Source organism: Gorilla gorilla, chromosome 3 (genome assembly GCF_029281585.2).
Source record: "Gorilla gorilla gorilla isolate KB3781 chromosome 3, NHGRI_mGorGor1-v2.1_pri, whole genome shotgun sequence".
Classification (NCBI taxonomy): domain Eukaryota; kingdom Metazoa; phylum Chordata; class Mammalia; order Primates; family Hominidae; genus Gorilla; species Gorilla gorilla.
In genome coordinates, this window is record NC_073227.2 from 49,254,476 (window position 1) to 49,278,081 (window position 23,606).

The 23,606-nt window shown below is 40.9% G+C and overlaps 1 long non-coding RNA gene across 1 annotated transcript in view; it reads right to left on the reverse strand.

Annotated features, from left to right (window-relative positions):
• Positions 1–23,601, reverse strand: part of LOC134758312 (uncharacterized) — a 38,300-nt gene extending 14,699 nt beyond the window's left edge. The window contains exons 1-3 of the long non-coding RNA XR_010133369.1: positions 23,476–23,601; positions 20,269–20,356; positions 15,098–15,132 (exon numbers count right to left, since the gene is read on the reverse strand). This is a non-coding gene — a long non-coding RNA (uncharacterized lncRNA). The remainder of the gene's footprint in view (positions 1–15,097; positions 15,133–20,268; positions 20,357–23,475) is intronic.
• Positions 23,602–23,606: the final 5 nt, after the last annotated feature.

Below are 23,606 nucleotides of genomic sequence, written 5' to 3' on the forward strand. Positions count from 1 at the left end.
AATGGTGTAGCACTTTGGAAAACAGTTTGGCAGTTCGTCAGAAAGTTAAACATAGAGTTACCATATGATCCAGCAATTCATCTGCTAGAAATATATCCAAAAGAAATGAAAACATATGTCCACACAAAAACTTGTACATGAATGTTCATAGCAACATTATTCATAACAGCCAAAAACTGGGAAAAAAACAAATGTCCAGTGTTCAGCAAAAAATTAAGAGACATAAAGAGAAACAAGAACGTATAGCTCATACATGATGGGGGAAAGTAATCAGTAGAAACTGTCCCAGAATTCCAGATGTTAGACTTAGTAGACAAAGACTTTAAGTCAGCTATCTTAAATATGGTCCAAGAATAAAAGGAGTTGATTTCTAAAGAACTAAAAAAAGTATTAGAGCAAAGTCTCACTAAATAGAGGTTATTAATGAAGAGATAGATGTTATAAAAATAAAAATAGTGTCAACAAATCCACTCAAAAGTGTTTTCTTTTGAGAAAAAGGAAAGAGACTTTATTCCAGCAAATGGTTTGCAAACCAGAGATACATAGGCTTTGATATAAAATGAAGGTGTGTTCAGACAGAACAAAGAAAGTGCTTGTGTTTTATAGAGTTCTTGCGCAGGCTACCACTCTGGTCTACTTATGCAAATGATGGATGCAAACTTGCTTAGTTCTGCTTGGTTGAGGCTTGCTGAGTTCTGATTGGTAGCTGCAGGTTACAGTCTTTGGTTGGTTCAGGCAGCATAAACAGGAACAGCAGCTACATAAGTCTCAAAGTTAAACAAGTGTGGGGGCTTGCCAGGAACTCGGAGTATGTGTTGTCAGCTGAAGAATCATAAGGTTCAAAAATTTGGAGAGGAGAGCTTTATTTCTTATAAAGGGTTGTGGCCAGGTGCAGTCGCTCACGCCTATAATCCCAGCACTTTGGGAGGCCGAGGCGGGCGGATCACCTGAGGTCAAGAGTTCAAGACCAGCCTGGCCAACATGGTGAAACCTCGTCTCTACTAAAAATACAAAAAAAATTTAGCTGGACTTGGTGGCGCGAGCCTGTAGTCCCAGCTACTCGGGGAGGCTGAGGCAGGAGAATCGCTTGAACCCAGGAGGTGGAGGTTGCAGTGAGCCAAGATCACATCACTGCACTCCAGCCTGGGCAACAGAGGGAGACTCCATCTCAAAAATAAATAAATAAAATAAAAAAATAAAGGGTTGCAATCTGCACACTGGCCATCTGCAGGCTGGGCAGCGTAGCCTTGGGCAGAAACTGGAAGCAGGCACTTTGAGGGAGGGAATAATGAGACTGGAATTTATGCCAAATGGTTTGTCTAAGTGTATATATTTAATAGGTTATAGGAGGAGTTATGAATATTTATGATGGGGTGAATGTGTGCATGCATAGTAAGCAAACATGCATGTTACTACACATGTCCCATGTTCACTTTAGGGTGGAGGCTTAACATTTAAATGCATTAAAATTAGGCTGTATAGATCAAAGGTGAAACAGAGGACACAAAGGCATCTTGTGCACAGCCTCTGCGAACTGACCAGAATCAGTCCATTGTCAATGGTCTCTTATTAGGAAGGAATGCTGATCAGCTGTTGTGTTGAAACTCCAAAAAGGGAGGGGAACGCAGCAGTGTCGGGTGGTTAGTTGATGTCAGTGGTGGCGCAAGTCTTTCAAAAGGGGCGGTTTCTGTTTAACCCTTAGGAAAGAAAGTCTAAGGGTGGTTAGTGAGGGTGGGGGTTTAACAAGGTGTGTCTGACCTCTCTTCTTGTCGTGGCTGGGAATTCAGTTATTAACCCTTCTAGGGTTCCCATGGCCAAGAGGGAGTCCATTCAGTTGGTTGGGGGACTTAGGATTTTCTTTTTATTTCTCAGTGTGTGACTTCTAGTCAGCCAATGGCCACTTGGCTATATTTTGAATTTAGGCCCAGTTAACCACTCAGGGTCCATCTTGACAGGTTAGCCCCTTGAGGGCTCACAAAAGAAATTTTTGGAGCTGAAAATTACAATAACTGAAATGTGACTACCCTGGAAATCAGGTTCTACCCACCTTCAGGGTTGATTATTGTTGTTGCTTATGCTCATGCTTGCGTTCCAGGCATGAGCCACCATGCCCGGCCTGGACAAGGATTTTCTTAATTGCCTGAAATCAATAAATCTCCCAATCTTTGGCAAGGGCTCTGAGTGTATTTTGGGGTACATCATCAGCACTCAGCCAGGCCATGTACAACTCTTTCTGGGCCTTCATTTCCTGATTGTGCAGAGCCTCAGGGTCAGCTGCAGGTGAGAGCTTAGGGCCTTCTCATGTTTTCCTGAGCATGTATGCAGCCTGAGGATATGCACGTGACCTTCTAGATTCCCAGGAATATGTCAAACCTTTCCAAAGCTCCTGTAGACATTTCACTGCTCAGCTTTTCCTTGTAAGCTCCTGTGGGAGAGGCTTTCAGCAATAGGCCATCTCTCAGTCAGTACAAATAAAGAAAAGCCTCTCTAGTGAGTCTTCAACTGTTTTTGGTTCCTTTTATAAAGGGGTGAATTTTTGGAGATCCTTCTTCTGCCATTTTCCTAATATCACCCAGCATTTCCTCTTTTATCTTCTGGGGAATCATTTATGTAAGAATAGGATGATCCTTTGAATGTTTGGTAAGATTGTCATAAAAGCATTTAAATCTCAGTATTTTTTCATGAAAGATTTTTGATTGCTGCTTTATTTTCTTTCACAGTGCATGCTTTCTATTTTTTTCTAAGTATTTGAGATTTTTCTCTAGGTTCAAATTCATTGGCAAAAAATTGTTCATAGTATTTCTTATTGTCTTTTAAATCTATAAGGTGTATGTGATTACATTCCCATTTTATGTCCTTGATATTGTCTATTTGTGTATAATTTATTTTTCCGTAAATTCTGCCAGATGATTGTCTATTTGATTAATCATTTTTAAAAAACTAACTTTTGTTTATTGATTTTCTCTATTTTACTCTCATCTATTTCTGCTCATAATTATCTACTCTTTTCTATTTGCCTTGAATTTATGTTGTTGTTCTTTCTATAACTTCTTAAGTTGGATGCTTGGCTCAGTAATTTTCTACACTTCTTTTTTTGTGTGTGTGTTTTGTAACAGGGTTCTACTCTGTGGCCCAGGCTGGAGGGCAGTGTAGCAATCATAGCTCATTGCAACCTCAAACTTCTGGGCTCAAGCCATCCTCCTGTCTCAGCCCTCCTAATAGCTAGGGTTACAGGCATGCGCTGCCACACCCAGCTAATTTTTATTTTCATTTTTGTAGAGATGAGGGCTCACTACATTGCCCAGGCTGGTCTTGAACTTTTGGCATCAACTGATGCTCCTACCGCCACCTCCCAAAGTGATGGGATTACAGCCATGAGCCACTGGGCCTGACTTCACTTCTTCTTTTTAATGGTATGAATTTCCCATAAATATGATAGCACTGCATCTCATAAATATTGATATTTAAGGTTTTATTAATGTTCAGTTCTCAAGATTTTCCAATTTTAATTATGATTTCTACTTTGACCCATGATTTACTAAAGAGTGTGAATTTTAATTTCCAAAGTTAATTTTATAAGTCTCATTTATCATTTTATTACTGGTATTAAGTTAGTTGTGTTGCAATTAGAAAACATGGTCTGCATAAACTGATTCTTTAAAATTTGCTGACTCATGCTTCATAACTAAGCACTTAATGTTTGTAAATTCTCTATGTATGTTTGAGAAGAATACACATTTTAAAATTGTGGGATGCAGGGTTTTACATATGTCCATTAGATTAAGATTGTTAATTATAGCGTTCAATTTTTAAAATTTTAAAAATTTTCTTTTTTTTTATTATACTTTAAGTTTTAGGGTACATGTGCACATTGTGCAGGTTAGTTACATATGTATACATGTGCCATGCTGGTGCACTACACCCACTAACTCGTCATCTAGCATTAGGTATATCTCCCAATGCTATCCCTCACTCCTCCCCCCATCCCACAACAGTCCTCAGAGTGTGATATTCCCCTTCCTGTGTCCATGTGATCTCATTGTTCAATTCCCACCTATGAGTGAGAATATGCAGTGTTTGGTTTTTTGTTCTTGCGATAGTTTACTGAGAATGATGTTTTCCAATTTCATCCATGTCCCTACAAAGGACATGAACTCATCATTTTTTATGGCTGCATAGTATTCCATGGTGTATATGTGCCACATTTTCTTAATCCAGTCTATCATTGTTGGACATTTGGGTTGGTTCCAAGTCTTTGCTATTGTGAATAATGCCTCAATAAACATACGTGTGCATGTGTCTTTATAGCAGCATGATTTATAGTCCTTTGGGTATATACCCAGTAATGGGATGGCTGGGTCAAATGGTATTTCCAGTTCTAGATCCCTGAGGAATCGCCACACTGACTTCCACAATGGTTGAACTAGTTTACAGTCCCACCAACAGTGTAATAGTGTTCCTATTTCTCCACATCCTCTCCAGCACCTGTTGTTTCCTGACTTTTTAATGATTTTCTATATGTCAGTCTTCTATATGTTAGTTGAGCTCGGAAAGAGAACTGAGCTGCCAAGTATCAGAGTAACCTATTAAAGCAGCAAACCAAAAATGAAAGATTTGTAAATTTCTGCAACAGTACAAGCAAGAGGCCAAACTGAAGAAAGCATCAACTCTTCTCCATTCTGTCTTCCCCATAGAACTGCACACCAGTAAAGGGTGAGGTGGGTCAATACAGCTGTAGGGATTATCTCACAGTTGAGGGAGCCCTCAACAAAAGACTCCAGTAGATTTATGAACCCTGGGGTCAAGGTCAGGGCAAGGGGGAAGGGTTAGAAGTGGAAAACTATGTAGTCAGAGTGGGTACAAGTGTCTTTAAGGCTTCCCCTTTTCTGCCCATAAGGAGGCCTAAGCCAAGGTGCCTGCAGACCTCTGCCCAAGGTCTCAGATAAGGAGACCTAGAAAAGAAGGTGCCAGGGCTCCAAATGCAAACATGTAAAAAAAAGCATGACTGGCCAGGGGGTCTGAGACCTTGACAGCAACTCCTCTCAGAGGCTGCAATGCCCTGGCTATGCCCCAAGCCTGGTGTGGGGCGGGTAGCTTTCTCCTGTGGTCCTATCAGTTTTCGCTTCATACATTTGAGGGTACTTTATTAGAAGCATACAACTGTAGAATTGTTATATCTTCCTGGTGAATTTAAAATGTAACCATAATGAGGCCCTCTATCTCTAAGAATGCTTTTTGCTTAAAAATCTATTACGCTATTAATATAACTATACTAGGTTTCTTTGGTTGATCTTTTTCTTGGAAAGCTTTTCTTTGCTTTTTACTTTCAATCTTGCCATATTGTTATGCATGAGGCATGTCTCTTTAAAATAGCACATATCACCAGCCTGGGCAACATAGCAAGACCTTATCTCTACAAGAATTAATTAGCTGGGTGGGGTAGTGCATGAGTATAGTCCCACCTATTCAGGAGGCTGAGGCCTCCTTCACTTGAGAGCCCAGGAGGTTGAGGCTGCAGTGAGCCATGATCACACAATGGCACTCGAGCCTGGGTGACAGAGCAAGACTCTGTCTAAAAAAATAATGACACATATCTAGATTTTAAAAACATAATTTGATTTTAAAATCTAAGTTTAGTCCATTTACATTTAGTATACTTTATTTGGGCTTTTCCCCAAATAATATATCTTACCTTTTTATTCCATTGATCTTGGATTTTCTATGCTGCTTTTCTCTTATCTTGTCTTTTGTGGTGTTTGCATTTTTTCCCTTATTCTATTTATCTCTAATTGTTTGAATTTATATACTTTTACTTTTCTTGATTAATTTCCCTTGAAATGTTACCATGACTATTTTACTTAACTAAGTCTAAAGGTAAATGATTTCTTAACCTTTGCCAGAACAATAAAAGGAATCTTTGAATACTTTATTCTCATTATACTTCCTTCCAACATACTATGCAGAACAGTATTCTAGCATTATTCTTGTATTAATCCAATGAGTTAGATATTATTATTATTATTAATTTTTTTTTTTTTGAGACAGAGTCTTGCTCTGTTGCCCAGGCTGGAGTGCAGTGGCGTGATCTTGGCTCACTGCAAGCTCCACCTCCTGGGTTCATGCCATTCTCCTGCCTCAGCCTCCCAAGTAGCTGGGACTACAGGCACCCGCCACCATGCCCGGCTAATTTTTTGTATTTTTAGAAGAGACAGGGTTTCACTGTGTTAGCCAGGATGGTCTCGATCTCTTGACCTCGTGATCCACCCGCCTTGGCCTCCCAAAGTGCTGGGATTACAAGCGTGAGCCACTGCGCCTGGCCAGAATTAGATATTATTATTATACATAAATAATATTTATTTGCATTTACATGTGTGCTTCCACTGAATATTGGTTTTTGTTTGTTCTAGAGATGGGGTCTCACTATGTTACCCAGGCTGGAGTGCAGTGACTATTCACAGGCATGATCTGGTGCACTGCAGCCTCAAACTTCTGGCCTCCAGTGATCCTCCCAGCTCAGCCTCCTAAGTAGCCGGGACTATAGATACATGCCATCATGCCCCACCTGAATTTGTTTTAATCCTTTATTTTTTTCTCAGTCCATCTACTAGATCAAACATCCTTTAGATGTTTCTTTTGTTTGGGTCTCTTGATAGCAAATGCAGTTCCTAGTTATATATAAATTTTCACTCTGGTTTTGAAAGACAGTTTTGCGGATAGGAAATTCAAGGATGACAGTTATTTTCTCTCAATATTTTGGAGACACTAGTCTACCATCTTCTGGCCTCCCTGGTTGCTGTGGAGGAGACCGATGTCATTTTCATTTATGTTTTCTTTAACAACGATTTTTAAATCTTCTCTTTGTTCTTGGTATTCTGCAGTTGCACTGCTTATATTTAAACATTAATTTCTTTTTATTTTTCACTTTTGAGATACAACATGGTTTTTGAACTTGTCCTTTTTGAGATACAATGTGGATTTCTTTTCATTTTTCCTTCTTGAAAAACAATGTGCTTGGCATTCTCCTTGAGTGATTGGATTACCCTTTCCGTGTAAGTGTGAGGCTCAATTCTGGCCAGTTAGACACTGGCAGTTTTCAAGCAGTAGGGGCAGCTGGTGAAAATTCAGTAGCTAATAAAAAGAAACAAGCTGGGCCAGGAGTGACACCTGTAATCCCAGCACTTTGGAAGGCCAATGTGGTCGAATTACATAAGGCCAGAAGTTCAAGACCAGCCTGGCCAACATGGTGAAACCCTGTTTCTACTGAAAATACAAAAATTAGCTGGGCATGGTGGTACATGTCTGTAATCCCAGCTACTCAGGAGGCTGAGGTACAAGAAGCACTTGAACCTGGGAGGCGGATGTTGCAGTAAGCCGAAATCGCTCCACTGCACTCTAGCCTGGACAACAAAGCAAGATTCTGTCTCAGGGAAAAAAACAAACTGGATATCTGCTTCTGGCATTATGGCTGACCTAGTAGAAGTTTTCTACACAAATGGTCAAGTACTAGAAGGAATATATGGAGACATTAAACTGTAAATTTCTAATGGTGGTAGATTTATGGAAGAGTAGTATTTTTTTGAGATGGAGTCTCACTCTGTCACCAGGCTGGAGTGCAGTGGTGCGATCTCAGCTCACTGCAACCTCTGTCTCCAGGGCTCCAGCAATTCTCCCACCTCAGCCTCCCGAGTAGCTGGGACTAAAGGCATGCACCACCACGCTCAGCTAATTTTGTTTTTGTATTTTTAGTAGAGACAGGGTTTCACCATGTTAGCCAGGATGGTCTCGATCTCCTGACCTCGTGATCCGCCCGCCTCGGCCTCCCAAAGTGCTGGGATTACAGGCGTGAGCCACCGTGCCCAGCCACGCCTAGCTAATTTTTGTATTTTTTAGTAGAGATGGGGTTTCGCCATGTTGCAGGCTGGTCTTGAACTCCTGACTGCAGGTGATCCGCCCACCTCGGCCTCCCAAAGCGCTAGGCTTATAGGCTTAAGCCACTGTGCCCAGTTTTTTTTTTTTTTTTGAGATAGGGGTCTCACTTTGTGGCCCAGGCTGGTCTTGAACTCCAGGGCTCATGCAGTCCTCCCACCTCAGCCACCCAAGTAGCTGGAATTACAGGCATGAGCCACTGTATCCGGCCAAAGCCCTCTTATTTCCAGTTTTACAACTCTACAAGAATAGTAACTGAGGGACAATAGAGGAAGATCTATATTTCACTTGTACTGAGTGTACCTCTCATAATCTACTACTAGTTTTGTCATCTCTCCTATGTCCTCAGCCCTTTCTCTGTACCTTAGGGATACGAGACATTTTTTCTTTCATTGCAAACAGTGCAAACTGCTAGCTATCCTGAATACAAATTGGTTGGGAAGAGCTTGATTAAAAAAATAACAACATATAGTGCTTCCTTATTTCTTAGATGCACTTTTTTTTATGTTTAAATGCTTTTGAAAAGAGAAACATATATTAAATGTACTGGGTCCTCCTGCCTGCCTCTTGATCCCCCCCAAAAAGCAATTTTTAAATGGATGATTTATCTTAAAATTGAAGACATTTTAAAAAATCTAGAAAACATGGTCTATGTCTTATGTCTGTCATTTGCCAATCCCACTCCCAACCCAGGTAAGCCTAGCATAGTGTGTGCCATGTAGTAGGTGCTCAAAATATATTTGTGAATGACTATATGAGTATATGTAGTAAGATGAAATTTAATGAGAACATGCACTGCCTTCTTTCACGTTTATTTTTTCCTTCTTCCACATATTCTTGTGACTACCCAGTTAATGAACTGCTTATAGGAAACAGGAGGAAAACTGACTTTACCATGGGAACTAAGTGCAGTAATTTCTTCACATTATGTATCATTTTTATTGTGCTATTTTTAACTTTAAAATGTCTGGATGTCAGACCTTGCTTCTGGGGAAACATTATTGACAAAGGAATTGCCAAGCAAGTTTTAAAACGTTGAGCAAGTACTTGTCAATAATTAATGTCATGCTAATTATAAATTCAAACTAGATTCTTGAACCTCAAGGTGAGCCATGCTTATGAGAGAGTTGGGTGACCTGCTGTGGCCCTAGACATTACAGAAATCATTTAAGTTCTTTCTTCTCTGCAGGGAAGCTTAACTTGTATTTCTGGTGGTAGTGACTAAGGCTGTAGGGCTGGGCCTTAGATGGAAGGCAAGCAGGAGAACTGAAGGTGCACAGGCTTCGAAATCCAGTGAAGCTGGGTTCAGACCCTGACTTGAACACTTAGTAGCTGTGTGACTTAGCAAGTTAAATGGTCTCTTTGAGCCCTCAGTTTTCCTATCTGTAAACCTAAGGTAGAAATACAGATGTCAGAGGTTGGTATGAGAATTCAGTGGGGATAACTTGTTCAATGCCCTTTGTGTAACTCAAAAAAGCAAGTACTCTTTCCTTCCTTATCTCTTTCCTTGAGTCGCTTAAGATGTCAGACAGGGCCACGTGCAGGGGCTCACGCCTGTAATCCCAACACTTTGGGAGGCCGAAGCAGGTAGATCAGAAGGTCAGGAGATCAAGACCATCCTGGCTAACACGGTGAAACCCCATCTCTACTAAAAAAAAATACAAAAAATTAACCAGGTGTGGTAGTGGGTGCCTGTAGTCCCAGCTACTCGGGAGGCTGAGGCAGGAGAATGCTGTGAACCTGCGAGGCGGAGCTTGCAGCGAGCCGAGATCACGCCACTGCATTCCAGCCTGGGCAACAGTGCGAGACTCTGTCTCAAAAAAAAAAAAAGGTGTCAGACAGAAATACTTACTCACACCATAAAATATTTGGGGAGTGCTGAGCTTGAGTATCCTGCCTTCATAAATACACTCTATCATCTACCCCTTCAACTTAGCAAGAGTCCTGTCACTAGAGCAGAGTTATCCTATCTTCAGGATTTGTGAATGACTTCTATCATTTTTGCCATATTAACATTATTAAGGAATATTATTTACTTAGGATATTTATTTATTTATTTTGAGATGGAGTCTCACTCTGTCACCCAGCTGGAGTACAGTGCTGTGATCTTGGCTCACTGTAACCTCCGCCTCCCAGGTTCAAGAGATTCTCCTGCCTCAGCCTCCTAAGTAGCTGGGATTACAGGTGCCTGCCACCACGGTCGGCTAATTTTTGTATTTTTAGTAGAGACAGGTTTTCACCATGTTGGCCAGGCTGGTCTTGAACTCCTGACCTCAAGTGATCCACCTGCCTCAGCCTCTCAAAGTGCTGGGATCACAGGCGTGAGCCACCACACCTGGCCTACTTAGGATATTTTAGACTTAGCCAAAGATTTAACAGCTGTGAAATCACAAACTTGATGTTCTAATTATACACATATACATATATAAATATGCAACTTTTATAATATGTGTTAAAATGAAAAAATATTATTACCTATTTGTGATTCACCTAGAATCATGTCATGTACCACACTGGTATGCGTTCAGCATATCAATACAGGAGTCCAAAACCACTCTAGGTATTTTAAGCAGAAAGGGATTTAATATAGGGAATTAGGTATTGACAAAACCACTGGAAATGCTGGAGGATGAAACTTGGGGCTGGCCCTTCAGGATTGACTCCCTGAACACTGTAGAACTGACCTGCCAAGGGAACTCTGACTTCAGGGAGCACCACTGGCCCTGTTGAATTCAGGAGCATGCTGCTGCAGCTGCAATCCAGGGATGCAGAATCTGCCACTGCTATTGTCACTCCCACAACTGCTCTCCAAATCTATAAAGTCTGTGAGTGGGCACTGTACATGGAGTCCAGCCTCTGATGATGCATGATTCCCTCTCAACATCCAGGAGGCTGAGGGAAAGACACTGGAATGAATGTTGCTTTAGAGAAACCCTGTAATTCCATGACTGTGCTTGTCAGCAGAAAACAGGCAGAAAGATAGGCTCTTTTTCATGCCCCCCTTTCAAATCTCGTACAATTATGTACGAGTGATAGAAATGAATTTATATTAGGAAGCTTTGCTGGAAGGAAGTCTGGAAAACACAATTTTTAGCTCTCTAGCCTCTGAAATATAAGAAGGCACACTGGAAGGGCACTTGGGTGAAACAGTCTGAGGTGTCCACTACAGACCACAGGGAATATACCTTGTTTCAAGGCACAGGAGCTTGTACATAAAAGCTGGAGAGCAGGGCTTTCATGTTCCCCTAACCTTACTCTTCTTCTTCTCTGCCTTCCCACACTTCTTTGTCTGGCCAATTATCACTACTTGAGGGCTTCATTTACGAAGCTGTACTGGGGATAGCTCTTTCGCTTCCTTCATTTTATTTTATTTATTTATTTATTTATTTATTTGAGACAGAGTCTTACTCTGTTGCTCAGGCTGAAGTGCAGTGGCACTGTCTTGGCTCACTGCAACCTCCGCCTCCTGGGTTCAAGCAATTCTCTTGCCTCAGCCTCCTGAGTAGCTGGGATTACAGGCGAGTGCCACCATTCCCAGCTCATTTTTGTATTTTTTTTTTTTTTTAGTAGAGACAGGGTTTTACCATGTTGGCCAGCTGGTCTTGACCTCCTGACCTCAAGTGATTCACCTGCCTAGGCCTCCCAAAGTGCTGGGATTACAGATGTGAGCCACTGGGCCTGGCCTTGTTTCCTTCTTTTTAACATCATTTATTCATTTTCTCATTGTGTTCAAGGTCAAAGTGAGAAGGAATCAGCCAGAAGTTCTCTCTTTTAAAAAAAAAAGATTTTAGAGACCGTGTCCTGTCCTGTCACCCAAGCTGGAGTGCAGTGGTGCCATCACAGTTCACTGTGACCTCGAACCCCTGGGCTCAAGTGACCCTCCCACCTCAGCCTCCCCAGTAGCTGCAATTACAGGCACACGCCACCATATCCAGCTAATTTTAATTTATTTCTTGTAGAGACGAGGGTCTTGCTATGTTGTTCAGGCTGGTCTTGAACTCCTGGCCTCAAGTGGTCCTCCTGCCTTGGCTTCCCAAAGCAATGGGATTACAGGCATGAGCCACTACACCCAGCCATCTTTTTGTTTTTTACATTGCACATGGTCAGATTTGATAAGCTTCACTGTCTCTATCTCAGTTGCTAGTGATTGGAGAGAACTCTATCATCTTCAATCCATTAGCACAGTGGACATTCTGAATAGCAATCCCATTTAAAATCCTACAGAACACTGAACCAAACAAAGGACTCAGTCTTGAGAGGTTAGATCTCACCAGTCTTAAGAGACTAGAGGCTTTGGTTATCTAACTATGGGAACCCTTGCCCCTGATTTCTGCTCTGGCTCTACTCTGGAATACGGAGATTGGTCCAGTCAACTGGACACGTGGGATTGTCTTGCTAACCATGAATATTGTATTTCAAGCTCTTTGTTAAGTGTTATAAACTGCCACTTGTTTGAGTGACAAAGAATTAGGACTGATATTTCCATTTCAGTGAAAAATCTGAAGGCTGACATTTTGTGCTAAGTGACAAAAATGGGGGCAAAGTCAACCTAAATGGTCTAATAAAAAGAACAAATGCTAGAGAAGATAATTAATCACTCAATACCAGGCCGAAGACAGGAATGCAGGGGATATGATATACTAGTCAAGTAAACTAGCTCTGCAGTCAGCCTTCTGGGGTTTGAATTCTGGTGACCTTAAGCACAGTACTTCATCTTGCTAAGCCTCATCTTGCTAAGCCTCAGTCTTCTCATCTGCAAAATGGAGAGGATAACATTACGATCCTCATAGGGTTGTTACTGGAATTACCAGTGCCTGGCATATAGAATGTGTGCAATAAATGTTGCTGGACTTCCAGCTATGGGAGAGTAAGGAAACTGATAAATCATCTCTCCCAAAAATAATTATAAAACTGGATAAAATTGTCAAAGAGTATCATTTTAGGGTTCTGGAAACCAACTAAAAGCAAAGAACAAATTGAAGAGCATATATCCACCCAAAAAATGCTGGGCTTTGGGCAAGAACGAAGGTGTCTCTGGCATTCTTGCATGTTCATTCCTAAGGATCCCTCTCACCCCCAGCTTGGTCAGCACAGTAGTTTTACCAGGGTGGAGCTGGCCTTGAAAGCCAGCAGCAGACAAAGTGATGACTTGATTTGGAGTGAAGGGCAGGAAATCTATGCCCAGCGGTGAATGAGAAAAGCCTTCAGCTCTCCTAGCCTGAGGCTGCAGTCTCAGGTGAGGAAGCTCCTGGAAATGAGATAGCCATTGAAAACTCAGATACTAAGCTCTCATCCTCAGATGTCTGGGTGCCTGTACACATGCAGTAGAGACCCAAGAGAGCCTAAGAGAAAGCAAAGGTGAAGACAGATTTGAAAACTTTTCAAACTTGGAATGCACTCCCCAAACCAAACACAAATCCACAGCAAAGCATGGAAACCTTACAGGCTCAAGGTGTTTGAGCATAATCTCTCACCAGTCACTGGCTGATAACTCAGCTACGAGACATAGGGTCATTCTTAGAAAGACAGGTAACACAGGAAAATAAGAATTTTTTTAAAACCCAAACTGAGAAGAGACATTTTTTTAAGACCCAAACTGAGAAGAAGGCAGCTACACACTGGAGTGATCCTTTATGTAGAAAATCCTAAAGAACCAACAACAAAATGACTAGAATAAAATAAGGGTTTAGCTAGGTTGCAGGAATATAAAAATCAATTGTATTTTACATACTAGCTATGAGTAATGTGATACTGAAATGAAGAAAACAATTTCATTCACAATGGCATCAAAAAGAAAAAAACCTAAAAATAAATTTAGCAAAAGAAGTATAAGGCTTTTATACTGAAAACTACAAAATATTACTGAAATAATTTTTTAAAGCTCTAAATAAATGGAGGACAGTCCATGTTCATGGCCAGGGAGACTCAATATTGTTAAGATGGCAATTCTACCCAAATTAATATATAGATTCAAGCTAATCTCTATTAAGACCCCGAAAGGCTTTTCTTGAGGTGGGGGTTGAAATTAACAAGCCTGTCTGCAGATCCAAAAACGTATATGAAAATGCAAAGGACTTAGAATAGCCAAAACAATTTTAAAAAGAAAACAAAGTTGAAGAACTTGCATTACCTGATTTCACAACTTAACTATAAAATCATATTAATCAAGGCACATAGTAATCAAGATAGACAAATCACTCTGTGGAACATAATTAAGAGACCAGAAATAAATCATTACATTTATAGTCAAAAGATATTTGACAAAGATGCCAAGGCAAATGAGTGGACAAAGTATAACCCTTTTAACAAACAATGCTAGGACAATTAGATACACATATACAAAAAAATGAATTTAAACCCTTACTTTACTCCATACACAAATATTAACTCAAAATGCATCACAGACCTAAATGTAAGAGCTAAAACATTAACACTTCTTAATGAAAAATAAATAAAAGAAAATCTTTGTAACCTTGGATTAGGCAAAGATTTCTTAGATGACCCATAAAGGAAAAACTGATAAATTGGACTTCATCAAAATTAAAAACTTTTGTTCTTCAAAAAACACTACGCACAGCTTGGGGTAGTGGCATGTGACAATAGTCAATAGCCATGCACCAATATTTTGCCCGAGGTGTCCTTGAACTCTTATCTCAAGCCATCCTACCACCTCTGCCTCCTTAGGCCAGCCTGGGCAAAATAGTGAGATCCTATCTCTAAAAAACAAAACAAAAACCTACTCAAAAACACTGAGTAGAAATTTAAAGTCACAGAACAGGAGATGGTATTTGTAAATCAAATATTTGATAAGGATCTAGTATTCAGAATATATAAAGAACCATTATAATCCACTAATAAGATGAAAAACTCATTAAAAATGGGCAAAAGATTTGAATAGACATTTCACCAAAAGAAGACACTTGCATGGCTAATAAGCACCATGAAAAGATGCTCAACATCAGTCGTCATCAGGGAAACGCAAATTAAAAGTGCAGTGATACCACCACATACCCACAGTAAAGGCTGTAGTCAAAAAGACATTGACAACAGCAGATGTGGCAAAGATGTGGAGAAACTGCGACTCTCATACATTGCAAGTGAGAATGTAAAATAGTACAATTGCTTTGGAAAACAGTTTGAAAATGTCTTAAAAGGTTAAACATAGACTTACCATTCAACCCAATATTTCCACTTCTAGGTATTTAACTAAAAGAAATGAAAACATTTGTCAACATATAGACATACACAAATCTTCACGGTAGTGTTATTCATAGTAGCTAAAACTAGAAGCAACCCAAATACCCATCAACCACTGAATGGACAACAAAATGCGATGTATCTGTACAATGGAGTATCATCCAACAATAAAGAGAAATTGACCTCTGATACATGCTAGAACATGAAGGAACCTCAAAAGTATGCTAAGTAAAAGAAGCCAGACATGAAAGACTAAGTATTGCATGATTCCATGTATGTGAATGTCCAGGAACATCCAGGATAGGCAAATCTATAAAGACAAGAAAACATAAGTAGTTGGCTGGGCTGGGAGAGGAAATTGACTGCAAAGGGCAAGAGGGAGCTTTTGTGGGTAATGGAAATGTTTTAGAACCTGATTGTGGTGATGGTTGTACAAATGCATAACTCTACTGGAAAGCGTTGAATTGTACACTTACAATGAGTGAATTTTATGGTACTTCAAATGTACCTCAATAAGCTGTTAAAAAGTGTTCCAATTACCTGAGAAGATAATATGTTTGAATAGAAACCCATCAAATGTTTGACAGAGCAGAAAATTCGTCTATTACTTCTCCGCCTCAAACTACATCCTTACGCATGGTCAGATTCAGCTACTTAACAATGAGTGTCTGTTAGTTATCAGAATCATCAGAAGGTAGTTTTTAAAGGGTCCATCCCAAATCTTCATTATTGTAAGAAAAATAATGCTTATGATAAAAAATTCTATTGCTGGTGAATCAGAATCTTTTTTTTAGAAAGAGCAACATATTCAGGCCGGGCATGGTGGCTCACACCTGTAATCCCAGCACTTTGGAAGGCTGAGGTGGGCGGATCACTTGAGGTGAGGAGTTCCAGATCAGCCTGGTCAACATGGTGAAACCCCATCTCTACTCAAAATACAAAAATTAGCCGGGCGTGGTGGCGGGTGCCTGTAATCCCAGCTACTCAAGAGGCTGAGGCAAGAGAATCACTTGAACCTGGGAGGTGGAGGTTGCAGTGAGCCGAGATCGTGCCACTCCAGCCTGGGCATCAGAGTGAGGCTCCGTCAAAAAAAAACACATATTCATCCACTGATTTTGTTTCTCTGCCTGTATACATACTCAGTGGAATCTAAAATGCTTAGGATTATAAACAAGAAAACTGGGACCCAAAGATCACACCATTCTTTAGAGGCAGAGTCAGGAAGACTGGAATCAAGGTCTTCTAAATAATCATCTATAATGTTCACCATCACACCAAATTGCATCTTTACTTCTTTTTCCTTTGAAGACACACAGAACCATATTCTCCTCAGTACTTTGTGGGTATCTCAATATCAGTGAAAAGAAATTACTTGGCTGGGCATGGTGGCTCACGCCTGTAATCCCAGCACTTTGGGAGGCTGAGGTGGGTGAATCACCTGAGGTCAGCCATGCCTGGCTAAAAATACAAAAATTAGCCAGGCATGGTGGCGCACGCATGTAGTTCCAGCTACTCAGGAAGCTGAGACAGGAGAATCACTTGAACCCAGGAGGCGCAGTGAAGTTGCAGTGAGCCCATTGCGCTGCTGCACTCCAGCCTGTGCAACAGAGCAAGATCTGTCTCAAAAAAAAAAAACTTACTTACTGAGGAAAATCACAGAATATTAAAGCAAAAAGGGATCTTGGAGTATATATTCATCCAAAAAATGCTGGACTCTGGGCAAGAACAGAGGTGTCTGTGGCGTTCTTGTATGTTCTTTTCTAGGGGTCCCCCTCACCCCCACACCAGCTTGGTCAGCACACTAATTTTAACTTCCTTCCTTCCTTCCTTCCTTCCTTCCTTCCTACCTACCTACCTACCTACCTACGTACCTACCTACAGAGTTTCACTTTGTTGCCCAGGCTGGAGTGCAGTGGTGGGATCTCAGCTCACTGCAGCCTCTGCCTCCCAGGTTTAAGCAATTCTCCTGTCTCAGCCTCCTGAGTAGCTGGGATTACAGGCGCGTGCCACCACGCCAGGCTAATTTTTATATTTTGAGTAGAGATGGGATTTCACCATGTTGGTCAGGCTGGTCTTGAACTCCTGACCTCAGGTGATCCACCTGCCTCGGCCTCCCAAAGTGCTGGGATTACAGGCATGAACCACTGCGCCCAGCATGCTTTCTTATATAAATTAATATTTTCCTCTGATTTCTATCGGTTTGTCTTGTATTCTTAAGATTTCAAACTTCCTGCCCATCCCCCTCCAGCAGTTGTTCTTTCTACCACATCATTAACAGATATTCATCAAGTCTTTAAAAAGTTCCAGGTATGATGTGGCACACACTGGTAGCTGCCTGTCAAGTAGCCTTGCCCCTACCCTATTCCTTGGTGGCAAAGCCCACCTTACTTCTTGGAGCCTAAAAATGCTACATATTTACTTTCTCAGCCTCTCTTTTGACTAGTGCATGAACATGTGATTAAATTCAGGCCAACGGTACCTAAAAGGAATTCTTCAGGAGGGTGGGGCTTCTGCAAAACTTCAGACTTGAGAAACAGCAAGAGTGAAAGAGAATATCATTTTCCTTCTTGCCTTTGGACCTTGTGTGAGGATGTGATTCTTAGAACTTCTGTAGGTACCTTACAACCATTATAGATGACACTTTCAACAATAACATAAAGACAGTGGACTGGAAAGACGGAAAAACCCTAAATTCTTGATAAGATCATTGAGCCATGTGTGAACTTTGTCAGAATCAAAATGGAGTCACTTGTGTTAAAAAACAGGCTGAGTGAGATGGCTCACGCCTGTAATCCCAGCACTTTAGGAGGCCGAGGCGGGTGGATCATCTGAGGTTGGGAGTTTGAGACCAGCCTGACCAACATGGAGAAACCCTGTCTCTACTAAAAATACAAAATTACCTGGGCGTGGTGGCACATGCCTGTAATCCCAGCTACTCAGGAGGCTGAGGCAGGAGGATCGCTTGAACCTGGGAAGGGGAGGTTGCGGTGAGCTGAGATCGCGCCACTGCACTCCAGCCTAGCAACAAAAGCGAAACTCCGTCTCAAAAAAAAAAAAAAAAAGATAAAGAGAAACTTATCCAGGTGTGGTGGTGCACACCTGCATACCCAGCTACTCAGGGCGCTGACACATGATGATAGCTTGAGCCCAGAGTTCAAGGCTGTCGTACACTATGATCCTGCCACTGCACTCTAGCCTAGGCGGCACAGCAAGACCCTGTCTCAAAACAAAAACAAGACCAGTCGCCGTGGCTCACATCTGTAATCCCAGCACTTTGGGAGGCCGAGGAGGGTGGATCACCTGAGGTCAGGAGTTCGAGACCAGCCTGACCAACATGGTGAAACCCCATCTCTACTAAAAATTAGTCGGGCGTGGTGGCACATGCCTATAATCCCAGCTACTAGGGAGGCTTGAGGCAGGAGAATCGCTTGAACCCGGGAGGCGGAGGTGGCAGTGAGCCAAGACTGCACCACTGCACTCCAGCCTGGGCAACAAGAGCGAAAGCCTTTTTCAAAAAACAAAAACAGAAACAAAAAACAAACAAACCACAAAAAGCCTCTGACCAATAGAGCTGGGAAAACCCAGGAAGAGAATGATTCTCCTGCATAAATGCCTGATAACAAAAACTATCACAAAAGACTGCAAAACCCACAACTTTGTACAAAGGCCATCACGATCTTACATAAAAAATCCTTCTGCAAGGACTTGTGCCCAGAAAGTGCTTGTCCAGCCTCAGACTGGTGTCACCCTTGTTATTGATCCTTGTAGCCAAGGACAATTATTTCAAAACAATTATGTAATATTCCTCATTTGTCCTTAAAAAACCTTTGTCTTCTTGTATCTTCATGAATACACACACAGTTTACTATGGCATGTGTATTCCCATTGCAATGCCCTATTCCTGAATAAATATCACTTTCTTTTAGAGAACATTTCTCTGTTATTTATGTTGACACATGGACACCCTAGAACCACCAACCTCCAGTCATTGAGTTAAGAGAGGGAATTAATGTCCCTAAGCTTTCAGTCAGTTTTAGTTGGGTATTCTGCCCTTGGTAGACATAGTATAATACAGCGGTCCCCAGCCTTTTTGGCCCCAGGGACCAGTTTCATGGAAGACAATTTTTCCACGGACTGGGGGTGGGAATGGTTTTGGGATGAAACTGTTCCACCTCAGATCATCAGTCATTAGATTCTCATAAGAAGCACACAACCTAGATCCCTCGCGTGTGCAGTTCATAATAGGGTTTATGCTCCTATGAGAATCTAATACTGCTGCTGATCTGACAGGAGGCGGAGCTCAGGCAGTAATGTTTGCTCACCCGCCGCTCACCTCTTGCTGTGCCACCCAGTTCCTAACAGGCCACAGACCTGTACCAGTCCTCAGCCTGGGACTTGAGGACTCCTGGTATAATATAGTACAGTGGTCAAGAGTGCAGACTGTCTGTGGTCAAATTTCAGTTCTCATGATTTAAATAACCATAGGCAAAGAACTTAACCTTTCTGATCTTCATTTCTAAATGAGAGTAATAATAGTAACTTACCTAATAGGTTGTTATGTTGATTAAAAGAGTTAATACATAGAAAACACAAAGAAGTAGTGCCTGGCATCCGTAAGCAATCAGTAAGTGTTAGCTATGATTATGCTGCCAAAAGCATGCTCACCATTACATGTGAAGAATTTACATAAATGTTGAACCACTCTAATTATTAAGTGCTTTCTTATATAAACTAATATTTTCCTCTGACTTCTACCTGTCTGTCCTGTATTCTTAAATAATCATAAAGATTATTCTCGCCCTCTTTGTATTTTTGAGCATTAGTATCATGTAACTCCCCTCCCCATCCCCCAAACACACACACAAACCCTTTCTCTTCTCAACATCGTATACTGTCTTCTCAATTTCTTCAACCACCTTTGTTCATTATTTTGGTGCTCAGTCTCTGAAAACTCTCTAATATGTCAATGTCTCTTTTGAAGTGTGGTAGTTCGAATTTTCAGTTGAAAAGTATTTATTGAGTGTTCATTATATGCCAGGCTGGGCATCATAATCCAGTTATAGTCTGGTCAATTCTGTGAGTGGATTAGATCTTGAATATTATATTAATCTAGCCAAAGGTTAGCAAATACCTGGTTATCCTTACCACTTCCCTTTCGCATACTCGTGGTAGACATCACTAATCAATCACAGCATTTTTCCCCCTACTGGACTCAGGACTCTCCTTCAGGAACCTATGATTAAAATGAAATTGAATCTCTCACTCCTGGTATAAATGAAGATTGCACTAGCTTTATAGTCAAATTATGACACCTGAAATATTTGAATCTTTTTCTCAGGTACTGTTCACAAAGCCAGATCTAATTCATTAATGCATCTTTAAATGATTTTTTTAAAAAATGTTTTTCCTTCTGATCTCTGTGTATTTATTTTTAAGAGGTTATAATCAAACTATTGTGATGTTTTCACTTGATATTTTCCAAATTATTTCATACTTTTGCAATCATAGCATCAAGAAAAAAGTTAATATAAAGATTAACTGTATGGCAATAATTGACAACTGTTACTATAATATAGAGCTTTACACATATTCCTGTTACATTTTTAATAGCTTTATTGTGATACCTAAACCCACTTTTTAGTTTTTTAGTATATTCACAGGGTTATGTAATCGTCACCTAAATCCCTGTTAAATTTCATCATTTTATTTTAAACTTATTTTTTAATCCCAAAATTCTGCCATTTATTATGTATTTATTTATTTTAAGAGATGGGGTCTCACTCTGTTGCCCAGGTTGGAATGCAGTCATGCCATCACAGCTCATTGTAGCCTCGAACTCCTGGGCTCAAGCAATCCTCCCACTTTGGCCTCCCAACTAGCTGGGACTGCAGGTACACACCACCACACCTGGCTAACAATTCTGCCATTTAGACTGCTTGTTCTTGCTTGTATGCACAACCTCTCTTTTTCTCTGCTGTAATAAAATGGTACCAGACAAGGTTAAAACCATTGTCAGGTGGCTACAGGTTGAGGTAACTCCATCCAGTACCACTTTTTTTTTTAAGGTAGAATCAATTAAATAAGCTATAAAACCACCTCAACTGTGGTATCAACCAATGCCAACCCTGGCAGCATAAGAAATACAATGACAGTGTTCTACCTGTCCATCCAGTTAATAACCCCCAGAGAAAAGAAGATAAGTTCTGGCTGGCATAACTTGTTCTAAATGCATCCATCTTATTGTTTCTAAAAGTAAAAAATTATGAGTCCTAACATTTGGCTAACGACTGATATAAACTCTTCTGGCCTGCAGTTTCAGCAGTATATTCCCAATCACCCCCTACTTCTTCTTCTTCATTTTTTTTTTTTTTTAAAAAAAAGATTAGGCTTAGGTTTGTTCATATCCAGTCTCTGGCATCTCTTTGTAAGCAGGGAGTTGTTTTATTCACTGCTCTGATGCTTCCTGGCACACAGTAGGCCATATATATATGAATGTGAATGAATTAATGCCTTCAACAAATATTTCTGACAGTGATTTCATGACTGCTTTTATTAGTTATTTTGGCAATCACTTATAACTGCTAACGTCTGTTTGCCCATCAGCCCTTAGCTTAAATGTCACTTCCTTCAGGACGCCTTCCTGATCCCCTCCACTAGGTTAGGTGCTCCTGATCTCTGCTCCCTTTCATACAACTCTTATGACCGATAAAAACAGCACGAGGGGGCCAGGCGCGGTGGCTCACGCCTGTAATCCCAGCACTTTGGGAGGCCGAGACGGGCGGATCACGAGGTCAGCAGATGAGACCATCCTGGCTAACACGGTGAAACCCCGTCTCTACTAAAAATACAAAAAAATTAGCCTGGCGTGGTGGCGGGCGCCTGTAGTCTGAGCTACTCCGGAGGCTGAGGCAGGAGAATGGCGTGAACCAGGGAGGCGGAGCTTGCAGTGAGCCGAGATCGCGCCACTGCACTCCAGCTTGGGCGACAGAGCGAGACTCCGTCTCAAAACAAAACAAACAAAACAAACAAACAAAAAAACGGCATGAGGGAAATTTCCATGTTTATTGTGTTCATCTTTGTATGCCTAATTCCAAACTTTCCAAGCTCGGCACCCAGCACACAGTAGGTTCTTAATATTTGTTGAGTGAATGAATAAATGAAGTAAATTGGAAATGTAATTTGTCTTTGTCTAAAGGCAAGAACTCATTCCATATAACCTAGTCACTTGTCTTGACCTTCACCTCTTTTTTTCTTTAACAACCTTATTGAGGGAAAATTTACATACCATAAGATTCACCCATTAAGCTCTAATTTTTTTCTCTCTCATTTTTGTGTGTGAAGGTCATTTTCTAATGGCAAAAATGGAAAGAAAATAGAAGTAGAATGTTGTGGAATCTTAGATAAAGAACGGGCTCTTGGAGCCCAGTTTAGCAGGGTTTACTTCTCAGTTTTACTTTTCAATTGTGACCGTAAGCAAATTAACTTCTCTAGGCCTGGGATTCTGATCTGTAAAATTGCACTAATATGAGTCTCTTCACGGCTCCTCTAAGGATTAAATGAGAGACACATGCAAAGGATCCCCAAAAACAATAACTCAAAAAATGTTGATTCCCTCCCTTCCCTCTGTCATCTGTTAACCTCAGCTTCCTAAATAGAAGGTCTATTCTTTTACCATCATCATTATTCTCTTCGGAGCCTATTTTTAAAAATACTCAACCTTCTTGCTTCCTTCGCTACCTAAGTATTTCTGCAAGCCCACTTTGTTCTGCAGCTTAGCTTTCCTGGCACAATTCTTACAGATTTTGGTCCCTTTTAAAATTCATTCTTCAGCATATGCTTTCTCTCTCCATCTTTTGACTAGAGATCATTAGAGATCACCTGAGATCATTAGAGAACAGTGGTTTCCTTGGTTGCCATTCCCTTTCTTCTTCATTGGGAGTATTCTGCGGTGAACTCAGACATTTTATTTTTCAAAGCTTCCCATTCTTTTAAAAATGCTTTTCCTTTTACAGCCTCTCGCTCAAAATCATACCCATCTTTTCCCTGGATCTGTTTTCTCAAGTCTCCAATCGCCTGCCTTCTTTGTGTCTTGTATTACCCTCACATCCCCCAGCTTTCTACTGCTCTCCCAGGACCAACCATTTCTTCCGCGGGAGTCACATTACATCAGCATTCCTAATGCAGTATCTGTTATCTACCAGATTCTGTTTTACTCTAGGTAATCACTTAAAAACGAACCTCGGTACTGGTCTGACTTAACATGGAGGAGGAATTGTTTAAGGTTAAACGCAAACTGCTGAGAGATTTGGGGCGGGGGGCACACATTTACATTCATTCATATTAAATATATACCTGTTGAATTTGTGCTTTTTCTCAAATGCTTCAGAGACTCGAGCTTTAGAGTAATTGGGATGGTGAAAGGATGGGTTTCCAGAAACTTCGCCCAAAATTAAAGACTCCATCAAAAGGACTGCTCCATACAC